Source organism: Perna viridis, chromosome 6 (genome assembly GCF_037379345.1).
Source record: "Perna viridis isolate PV_CMFRI_1.1 ecotype Kerala chromosome 6, ASM3737934v1, whole genome shotgun sequence".
Taxonomy (NCBI): Eukaryota; Metazoa; Mollusca; class Bivalvia; order Mytilida; family Mytilidae; genus Perna; species Perna viridis.
The window spans coordinates 19134440-19145726 of NC_142450.1; the positions used below are offsets into that span (position 1 = coordinate 19134440).

At 32.9% G+C, this 11287-nt stretch overlaps 1 pseudogene; it reads left to right on the plus strand.

Annotated features, from left to right (window-relative positions):
* The first annotated feature begins 50 nt into the window (after window positions 1-50).
* Window positions 51-1221, plus strand: LOC148613961 (uncharacterized; annotated as a pseudogene).
* Window positions 1222-11287: the final 10066 nt, after the last annotated feature.

Consider the following 11287-nt stretch of genomic DNA (forward strand, 5'->3'; position numbering starts at 1 on the left):
CCATTCCTGAACAATAAAAAACACTGAACATGGTATGATACAACATAAAAATGAATATTTGCAATTTTGCAAAAAAACGATCATTACAAAAGCAACAATAGACCAAGAAGCTCTTAAATTCTGGGACAAATATAAAAATATTGACTTGGCTTCAGCTCTATAGGATGAAGACCCCAAAAAAAAAGCCACCAACAATTCCAATCCCTTCAGTCTTCGACACAAAAATTAAAATTGCTACTAGATACTTGGCCTATATCAATATCATGGAAAACTATAACAATATGTATGTTGAGAAGGAACAATTTCGTCTTTCTCTTCCAAGGATACAACATTATTTAACTGACAATAAAAAATGGAAAAATGAAAACAATAATGGTGAAAAAAATCAATATTTAAATATTTTCTCACTGTATTCATGGATGAAACTTTCTCATGATAAAAAAAATGAACATGCATACAAAGATTACATAGCCTGCAAAAGTAGCAATATATCTACATTACACAAGTCTGGCATGAAAAAAGACCCAATATCTGAGGCCTGCCACCAAGTAACTAATGTAGTTTTTGAAAATTCACTCAAAAACTCTAAGGATGCCAAAGAGTCAGTTGAAAACTTTGTAAAAATACTTTCTCAATTACTGAATGAAAAACTAGGTGTCAACATGCAAAAAACAGTATCCAAAGTTCTGAACTTTTCACCTAAGAAAACAAAAATAGAAAAAAAAAGAAAAATAAAGTAGGCTTTCTTGAAAAAAAAACACTTGGATAAAACACAAATTGAGATGGCAAATGGGAAATATGTCAATCATTTTTTGGCATCTGGGAAATCATTAAAAAAAAACACGATGAAGACAGATTTGCAATATTTTTTAAACAAGAGACCAAAATAAGGCAAAAGTAAAAGTAATGAAAATTCAACAACACACCCTAAAGCCAACAAGTCATTCTTGCAATTATGATTTTTATTCCTTTCACAAGGAAAAATTCTTAAATGAGGTGTGGAATATACAGCCTGGATTCCGCGTTAATTGGTGAAACTTTGGTGAAATATATGATTTCAAAAAACAAAAGGGCAACAGACCAGCAAATGCTGGACAAATTCTACAAAACTTTGCCAAGTACAAAAGCATTAATACTAATGAAAATAAAATAATAATAAAATTAATTATGCATGTCACAGCAAATCAATATTATACAACGTCTCATTGTGACATGCATTAATTTGATCCTCTATCCTACATAATAACATCTAAATGAACTGTCCTGTACTACCATACATCGTGTACTAAGTTACAGCCCTAGATTAATCCTACGAGGGGAAATGACCCAGCCAGCGAAAGCTATATTTTTATATAGCCTGGCTGGTCGAGTGGTCTAGGGCGCTGGACTTTGTTCAGGCGGTGTTGCCATAGATGTCACAGCGGTACAAGTTCGATTCCCTCGGAGGGAACGACCAAACATTTGCATCGCAAATTTGACAGTTCTAACATTGTTGGGAATTTTTCAGACCTTTCTATACGTTTACACATCTTCGCTGTATCAATTTGATCCGATGGAGCAGTGTAACGAATAGAGTCGTCACATTCTGAGACGTTGTATAATATTGATTTGTTGTGACATGCATCATTAATTTGATCCTCTATCCTACATAATAACATCTAAATGAACTGTCCCGTACTACCATACATCGTGTACTAAGTTACAGCCCTAGATTAATCCTACGAGGAGGAATGACCCGGCCAGCGAAAGCTGTATTTTTATATAGCCCTTTCTATACGTTTACATATCTTCCCTGTATCAATTTGATCCGATGCAGCAGTGTAGCGAATAGAGTCGTCACATTCTAAGACGTTGTATATATATATATATATATTTCAGTCTTGTTTGATTCAAATGAAAATCGTAAAGTAAGAACAAAATGGTGATAGAAAGGTCCAGGGTTTCACGTAGCATTTTTTTCTACTTAATTCTATGATCACCTCTGAGCACTTTCATGATTAGTATGAGAGAATAACCATGGGAACCAAGGTTATAGAGGTAATAAAAAAAATGCATCCCATGGACCAAGACTGGACATGGAAACAGACATACACAACAAATAACATAAAGTAATTAAAACCATACATACAAATTAACAAAAGTAATTGAGGAACTCGGACTCCACTACAAACTGGGAGCATGGACCAGGTGCACCGGTAGGGTAAGGGTCCTCTGCTTTTCTAGAAACACCCGCCGAGTTGCTCATAAAAAGTCAAGTCCGGGGTAGACAAAAGAGGAAAGGAAAACACATAGAACAAATCAGTTTCCATGGCGCAGATGGTTACACCGTAACGATCCACGATGTTCATGATGACGACTATAAAACTTTTGTAGTGATGACTTAAATCTTGCAGCAACATAACTCTGTTCGAGAAGCCTACTTGTTAGAATTCTAGCGTGATACAAAAAGTTTGCGTAGTCTCGGCAAGCTCTGGCAGTTGTGAGTTGTGATATAAACACTCCAAACATCAGTGTGGTATTGACAGTTGTTTGGCATGTGTAATACTCTGTATCCTCTGATGAAAAGTTCCGTACAACGAGATTAAACTGCCTGTTCGACATGTTTTTAACTTCAAATTTCGATTTAGATTCGTTCTTTACTTTATTATCAAATGATATATATATTAAGGGAGTGTCCTCCTTTGGCATGTGATAGGGTTTCCACATTTCTTTAAAGAACACACTAACCCAATATCCTTGCCAATCTCTCCCCTTACTATAGTTGTGCAGGTTGAAATGCCACTGAAACAGGAACACCAACAATCCCTTAATAAAAGCAAAAGTAATTTAGATTTTTAGATATTACTACTGCTTTTTTTGCTTTGTCTTTTTTGTTGTATACGTAAATTTACAAATATGATATATGACATGGTAACATATATATACATCTGAAGCAGGAGGTTAGTGATATTTCATGGTTGTCTTTTGTGCTGTGAAGATTATGAACAATTGTTCTTGTTTCCTCTGAATTAAAAAACGGTTTCCACCAGTATTGTGTAAATGAGTTTCCTTGAAGGGACGGCGTACGTACATATTTTACCATACATGTGAAACAGAACAGTTTTTTTTTAGAGTTTTAAAGGGTTTAGATTTGATTCATTGGTGAACGACTAATATTGTTTTACTTATTATCCCCATGCATATAAAACAGGATGTTCCACTCTTCATAGATATTACAATTTAAAATTCTGTTTGATCCAATCAATTTGTTAAAACATGAGGAAATGTAGAAATTGAAATTTATTTTTTTGTGTTATGTTTCCTTATGACTTCATGATGATTCATAATGACAGATTTTAATAGTCGATGTGTATTGAAAAGTTTATTGAACTAATTCCGGTTATGAATAAAACAATAAGGTTGTCGTTCATTGTACAATAGATCATTTTTAATTTGTTTTTCCATGACACCTGGCAATGGAATAGCATAATGATATTATCAACAAAAAAAATATATGAATTATATTATCGTACCGAAAATATTCACATTTGTATTTAAAACCAAGTAAGGGAATGTTATGCCTTTCACATTTATTTCAGTGGTTTTCATAAAATACGGTTTTATTAATTGTCTCCGATTATACGAAGTGGATCAAGTGTATCTAGAAATACAGTTAATACTCGACTGAGTAGGAGGGGAATTGTAAAAAATAACCAAGATGTCATTAGGTTCAAGTTTAGTATAAAAAAAGTTTTAAAAAAATCACAAGGACACAAAACTTATGTTTAAATCCGTGGTTACAATAAAAAGGGAGAAATCAGAAGAGGTGTTAACAATGGATACGCAGACTATGGTGAAAAATAACTTTCTTCAAAAAAGGAACTGGCGGTAAAAAAAAAGGAATAGTCGATCACATCTAGCTTATATTAATTTTCCGGCGGGAGATTGTCTATCGCCAATAGCTGATATTACTTTCTTATATTTTGCTATATAACAAAGTATATCGAATACTATTTTGTCCATATGCAGGGTTTTGTCTTCAATCTTTCGTATACACCCATCTCATCAGTGTCATTGTCCTCCACCCATACAATCATATTGAGAATATTTTTTGATGAATTTATATAAACATTGTAGACAATATTGCTTGGTCTTCCCGATGACAAAGGTCTGATTTTTCTCTTGAATTTGTTCTAAAACTACTTTGTTTTAATTGTCATCTATATTCTCAAATAGATTGAGTTACCTTTAATAGTACACGGTAATGTCTTCTTATTGTTGAACATTTTTAAAAATAAACTCGATTAATATTTTATACTTATGTATTTTTTAATATTTTTCTATCGTTGAAATGTCTTTATTACTTTTGTATGATAAATTAATGGGCAGGTCTGTGTTCACAGTCAGGTTGTACGTACGACATTTCCTTCCTAAAGTACCTGATGCGATACTTCATGGAAATTGTACATCATACTTTGGTTTACTAAAAATTAGGTGAAGTGTTGGTAATTCGAATACAGGAAGAGTAATCAAGGGAAACAAGATTCTAGCTGAAATCAAAAGAATGTAATCCAGGGACAAAGACCAGACATGGGAAACAGACAATCGCAATAAAGAACATAAAATAACCAGTATAATGCATACAAAGTAACAGAAGGAAATGAGCAACTCGGACTCCATAAAAAAACTGGGGGCATGGACAAGGTACACAGGTAGGGTAAACGTCCTTTGCGTTTCGAGAAACGCCCGCTTAAGTGCTCATAAAAGTCAAGACCAATGTAGACGAAAGAAGAAAGGAAAATATGACACATTGAATGAATCAGGAAAGTATGTTTACAAAGAATAACATGATAATGTTATTTATTTACACGAAATATGTACAAGTTCATGTAGCATGTACAGGTGCACATCATTTTCCTACATATTTGACGACCTCAACATCAGGACAAACCTTTATATCTGTATTTGCTCTACAAATGTCCATTTAAATGTTCATCTCTCGGCTCTCTGACTGTTTCCGTCCTTTAATTTTGCAATTAAAACAACAGAGATATATGAAGATATATAACTGATACATTAATAACTGTAAAATGTCTTTCATGGGTGCGTTCAGTTTTTAGCGTACAAAGAGATTAAATACTTCATTTTGTATAGATATTTTTGATTATTGTGTAATAAAACATTTTTTAACTTTCTTTTTGCTGAAATGTTCAGAAAAATAATTTTTCCATGAAGCTTTGCCTTTTTTCTTAGAAATCGACTCCGGGTTTCATTTGTAATGTTATGTATTTAGAAATCAGGCTTGTGATCTAATTGTTACTATTTTCTTAAAACATATTCCAAAAATATAAAGCAAGTATTCTCTTCTGGTGGTGGAAACTGATTTACTTTTCATAGTATTTGTGGTATTTTTTGCAAAGATTTCTCCTCGTTTAACCATCACGTACTCCATTTTTTTATTCAGAAATAAGTGTGATGTATTTTTTAACCCTCACTTTTGCATTTGTTCCATTTGTTGCTTATTGTTTTTCCAATAAATATGCTTTAGCTGTTGTTTTTGTTCCTATTACCAACAATATATTAATAGATGGACTTTTCCACAAACGTACGACTATAGTGTTATACTAGGGATAAAGACCAGACATGGGAACAGACATACACGACAAAGAACATAAAGTAACTGAAATACTACTAATAAAAAAAACTTTACTTTTGATGTGATATCAGAGAGTTCCCACTATGGTATACATCTGCCTTTTTTAATTTTTTTTTTCTTTGCTTTGTTTTGTTTATTGTCGTCCGAGTTTCGCTATTATTTGTTGATCTAATCTAGTACTGTGCATTTTCTTTATAAATAACATAAATACATGTAATTCATTCCCTGAAGGTTTTATGCCTGTCTTCCTATCTTCTCTATGGTTCATTTACAATTAATAGATGCTTCATTGATGACAGATTATATTTCATGATATGCATTGTGTGGCCGAAACTGCAAAATTGCAATAAATTCATCAAAACTCATGTTGGCGTATATATAAGTATATGTTATCGAGAAAGAGGCACATTTATTAGCGATTCATACTATGACATTATCTGTTGATTTGTTTCATCAAGCTTCTATTTTCAAAACCTCAGTATTTCTTTTTTGTTTCTTACTGTGAAATGACTTCGGCAAACTGTTATAGCATTTTGTTCGTTAAAGTACATACTCGACAATGCTATGATTAGGTAATTAAGATACGCCTTTAATATATTTTTCTGCCGACAAGACAATCCCATTAACAGATGCTATTCAACGAAATTTAGAAAATACGAACTGTATTTTATTTAAATTACGACAAAACTGATTGGAATACAGTATAAAAATAATCAATATTACCAAACATTAATCAAAAGTAAAAATACAAATATGAAACATTGTGTCGTACTGTACTCAGGCATGAAGTAAGAACCTCTCCTCTACAACTGATATAAGGAACACATTTTAGTCAGTTAGACCACGAGCGCAAAATAATAATTTTGACATTAAATGCAACGTAATTTTAACACACATCTTAAATGTCAATATAAAGCACTTTATCAATTTTTTTTGCAACTACTTGATGCATTGTAAATATTTTAACGAATGTGACTATCATTCATTGTCACCAATGCCTTACAGAAGTATCATACGAGATTCTGACTTTGGTTATGTATTAAACGTGTGTGATATTACTAATATGTGTTTCACTTAACATCTATTGCATGTAATCGCAAATACAAAATCCGATACTCATAATTGATCAAGCGTATGGTATGAGATTTCGAATGAGAATCATACTCATTATGATAATCACAATTATGTCTAACTTATGAATGGTTAATTATTTTTTCAGGGTTTGCAAGTCTCTACTTTCAATTTTCTTTCCGGAATATCTGATGTAGAACGTATCCGAAGACCGATCTGAATATTTTATCAAGTGGAACTAAATATTTTCTCCATTCTCAAAAAACCACAGGAACACGTTACGGAATCGATATTTACATACACTGCATGATAATTATATATATAGGAAGGTTTGAAAAATTCACAACGATGTTAGAACTGTCAAATTTGCGATCCAAATTTATGGTCGTTCCCTCCGCGGGACTCGAACTCGTACCGCTGTGACATCTATGGCCACACCGCCTGCACGATGTCCAGCGCCCTAGACCACTCGGCCAGTTAGGCTATCGCAAATTTGACAGTTCTAACATCGTAGGGATTTTTTTAGATCTTTCTATACGTTTACATATCTTCACTGTATCAATTTGATCCGATGGAGCAGTGTAGTGAATAGAGTCGTCATATTCTGAAATATATATATTGTATATAACTGATATCCTGCTTCAGCTTAAAACCCATAAACCTGAAAATAAACCTGTGCTTTGAAAATTCCACAATAAGAGCAAAACATGCCATTTGTTGTCAGGTTCTTTACACAAATGACCTGGTTCTGGTTATACATCAAGGGAAACAGAGAATATTACTTCATGTAATGTGAAATTCACGTGATGTAGATTTTATTGTCACACTATACTTACACTTTGTGAGAGGTTAGACCAAGAGCAACTTTGAAGATATGATGTGGGGGAGTAATCAAGGGAATCCAGATTCAAGTGGAAATCAAGATAATAAAAGCAAGTGACAAATACCAGACATAGAAAACAGACACACACAACAAAGAAAATAAAATAACCAAATCAATACATCCAAAGTAACAAAAGTAAATGAGCAACTCAGACTCCACTAAAACTGGGAACATGGACTAGGTGCACATGTTGGGTAAGCGTCCTCTGCTTTTCTAGAAACAAACGCCGACATAAAAGATTTGCTGTATTTCTGGCTGTACTAACATTGAAAGATTGTCGTATCAGAAATCATTTTGTTGTTATGCTTTAATTTTATGTTTTGATTTTGAATAAACATATGTCTTTTTGTTCGAGTTTTTCTTTCCAAAGCTTTGTTTTCCATTCATAGTTGTTGATCAGTTAAAGGTTACATAACAGTATATCCTTTCCCTCACTTGAAATTTAATTTTTTTGTGATGTTAATTTTTTTTTTATCGGTGTAAAGCATTGCAAGATAAAATATCTGTAAGGTATCACTAAACACAACGACCACTAGAGATTGGAACAAGATCAGTTAATAAAAAAAATCAGAAGTAAAATATCATCAAAAGTTATTTTTGTTCATTTTAAATTGCCACATATCTTATTTGGCATTTGTAGAGGGATTGTTAATAATTAACATTTATTGTTTATAATAGATTTTATCCTTTCTTTTAGTCGACTACCGCAACATATTTTGCGTCCGTAAATCTGTTTGTACATAACACTATAAGTTATTTCATGTCTATATTTCTCAACGGAGTTGACAAATTTGAAATTCGACGATGAACAGGTATTACTTTGAGGACAAAGCTTTATATCTGTATTTACTCTACAAGTGTCCGTTTCTATGTTCATATGTCTGCTGTATGTCTTTTTCTGTCCTTTAATTCTGTTATTATATCAACAGAAAGGTGCAAAAATATATAGTTGTCATATCAATAACTGTAAATATATTTCAATGTGTCCGATTACATTCGATTGCATCAAGATCTTTGAGACTTCGTGTTGTTTTTGATATTATTGGTTCTGCTAATTGTACTGTATGAAGCAGTATTTCTGAACTTTCTTTTTCTTGAAATGTTCAACAATATTTTGAGACAAAAGAAAAACAGCGAAAATACTAAATTTTACATGATTTTACATGGCCTTTCTGAGATGTGAATTGACATAATGGAAATGTATAAACCTATGTAATTATGATCAATTCAGAACGGTGGTGCAGCAATAACTTAATATTTCTACAAAATGAACAGGTATGTACTGAAACACGCTTGTTTCTATTCATCATATTAAGACGATCGACAAAGAAAATTAGCCTTTTTGTTTTTTACATATTATACAGAGCAATTCAACAAAACGTAAAAAGAAAATCACAAGTTTAGTGAAACCTGTCTCAATTGAACCATTGATATTCCGGAAAGTTTTGAACCTGTATAAGCCGAAAGCCTTATTCAGCAATTCACAAAAAAGTCGGTTAGATCAGACAGATTTCACTGCATAAAGTAAAAGTCTTTCAAAACAAATACAGAAAACATGCCTCTACAACATTGCAGCAGGTGTGACAAAACGATTCTTAAACAGGCATACCTAAGTAACCTACAGGCCATCCAAACTCTAAAAATCGCGAACTTTAGGTCACCATAATCTTTACGAATATCACGCCAAAAAGAAATAATTAAATTTGATTTGATGTTATTTTACATAACTGAAAGTTGTATACACCAGAAGCTTTAACAGAGTTGTGAAAATAACTCAGAAAAAGCTATCTTCACCAAGTACTATCTGAGCGACCAGAGCACGTTTTAGACACTTTAGGGTTGGTTGTATGGAGTCCATCATTATGCTTTTGGCATGCAGCCGAACTTTCTTGGTGTGACAGTTTCTGTTTGTCTAACCTATAACTCGCTCGACGTGTCGAATTGTAGTAAAATGTGGTGCAGTTTTAGTACATTAGTTTTTATGATAAGCTGCAGAGCACCAAACCAGATTTTTTTTAAAGACTCTACTTTCTTTTGACCAGTTACATAATCCTTGGTAACTTCATGTTTAACATGCTTTGATAAAACTTGACTGGTTATCAGCCTTAGATTAAATGTCAATCTCTATCTGTTTAACAATTGCTGCAAATAAATCAAGTAACACCTTCCAAGTATAGATATAATTGTAATAAACTAATATTTTCAAAAAGTGCAATTCTACACACACACACCCTTTTTCGGTAAATTTAATTTTACAAGAACTAATTATTTCTAGCTCACCGGCTATAAATAAACGAAAATCTAGATCCTGAAATGCAATTGATTTATTATAAAACTCGTTCTGCAAAAACTGACTGTGGCCAAATTTGTGGATTCACCACATCGTCGGCGGCCTTAGCCACAATTCCAGGTCTTGATTTATGCTTGTTCTTTTTCTTAGATATAACCGGAGAATCAGAGGTATTTGTACTATCTGAATCAGATCCTGAACTAGAACTTAATTCAGTGAAAGAAACGGGTAATCTTCTACGTTTGCTTTTGACTTTGTAGTGAGCCTCTTCCTAGGGACTTCAACTGAACTTGAATGCTCCGAACTATTATCAAACTTTGAAGATTTCACTCTGTTCTTACTTCTTTTTGCAATTTACTTTTATGTGTACACGTCCTTTGTATGGTATATCCGAATCCGATGAAGAAACTACAATTCTAGATTTACGGTTAATTGATAGATTTAATGTTTCCATGTTTTGCTAAATCTAAAATTTGTTTTTCTACAAAAGTATTTTAATTACTATTTGGCCTTTAATCATTTTAATACACGTTATCCTTTCTAGACTACTTATTTTTCTGTTTACGTGATATATCTTCACCTGTCTTAGCATGAACACATGGCATTCTTGATTTCGAAATGTAGAATAGATGTCGGATTATTGAATAGGAGTAAGTATTCAATACGACACCTTAATTACTTTTATGAATCATAGCCTTTTTTCTTAGAGTACTCCAACTCATTTGATTCAGAAATAAGTGTGCTGTATTTTTTTACCCTCACTTTGCATTGTATTCCTATTTTCGTATAGTGTTTTTTCCAATAAATATGTTTTGGTTGTTGTTTTTATTCATATTATCAACAATATATTTAAAGATGAACTTTTCCGCAAATTAACAAGTATAGTGTTATAGCCTCTCCGAAGGAGAAGTGGTGGATACTATTATACCGTTGTTCGTACATCTGTGTGTCATTCTTTGCCACTTCTCTTTGACTTCTTGTCACAACAACTTGGTACTTTGACACCAGCAGGAATTTGATTTTGAACGATAAGAATGTCAATGACAACGATTAATATTTTGACCTGGGGTCAAACAAACTAGCACACATGATTGTGTTACTTGTAACCCCCTTTGAGTCTTTTTGGAGCTCGAAATCCATATATAACTCAAAGTTTGTGCAAGGTTTGTATAGATGTTCACGTTCACTTCCTATAACGGTGAAATTCAGGACGTTTTTAGCATGTTGAATGCTTGGTCACTTAATTTATGTTTTTGAACGTATATGTACCTACTTTGAGTAATCTATAACTCATTATGTGTTTGACCTGTATCATTCATTGTCACCCCGGAAGGGGACAAAGAAATACCGGTGTCTATATGTGCGTCACCTGTGGATGCAACTTATCGGAAACAGCTTGACGGATTTT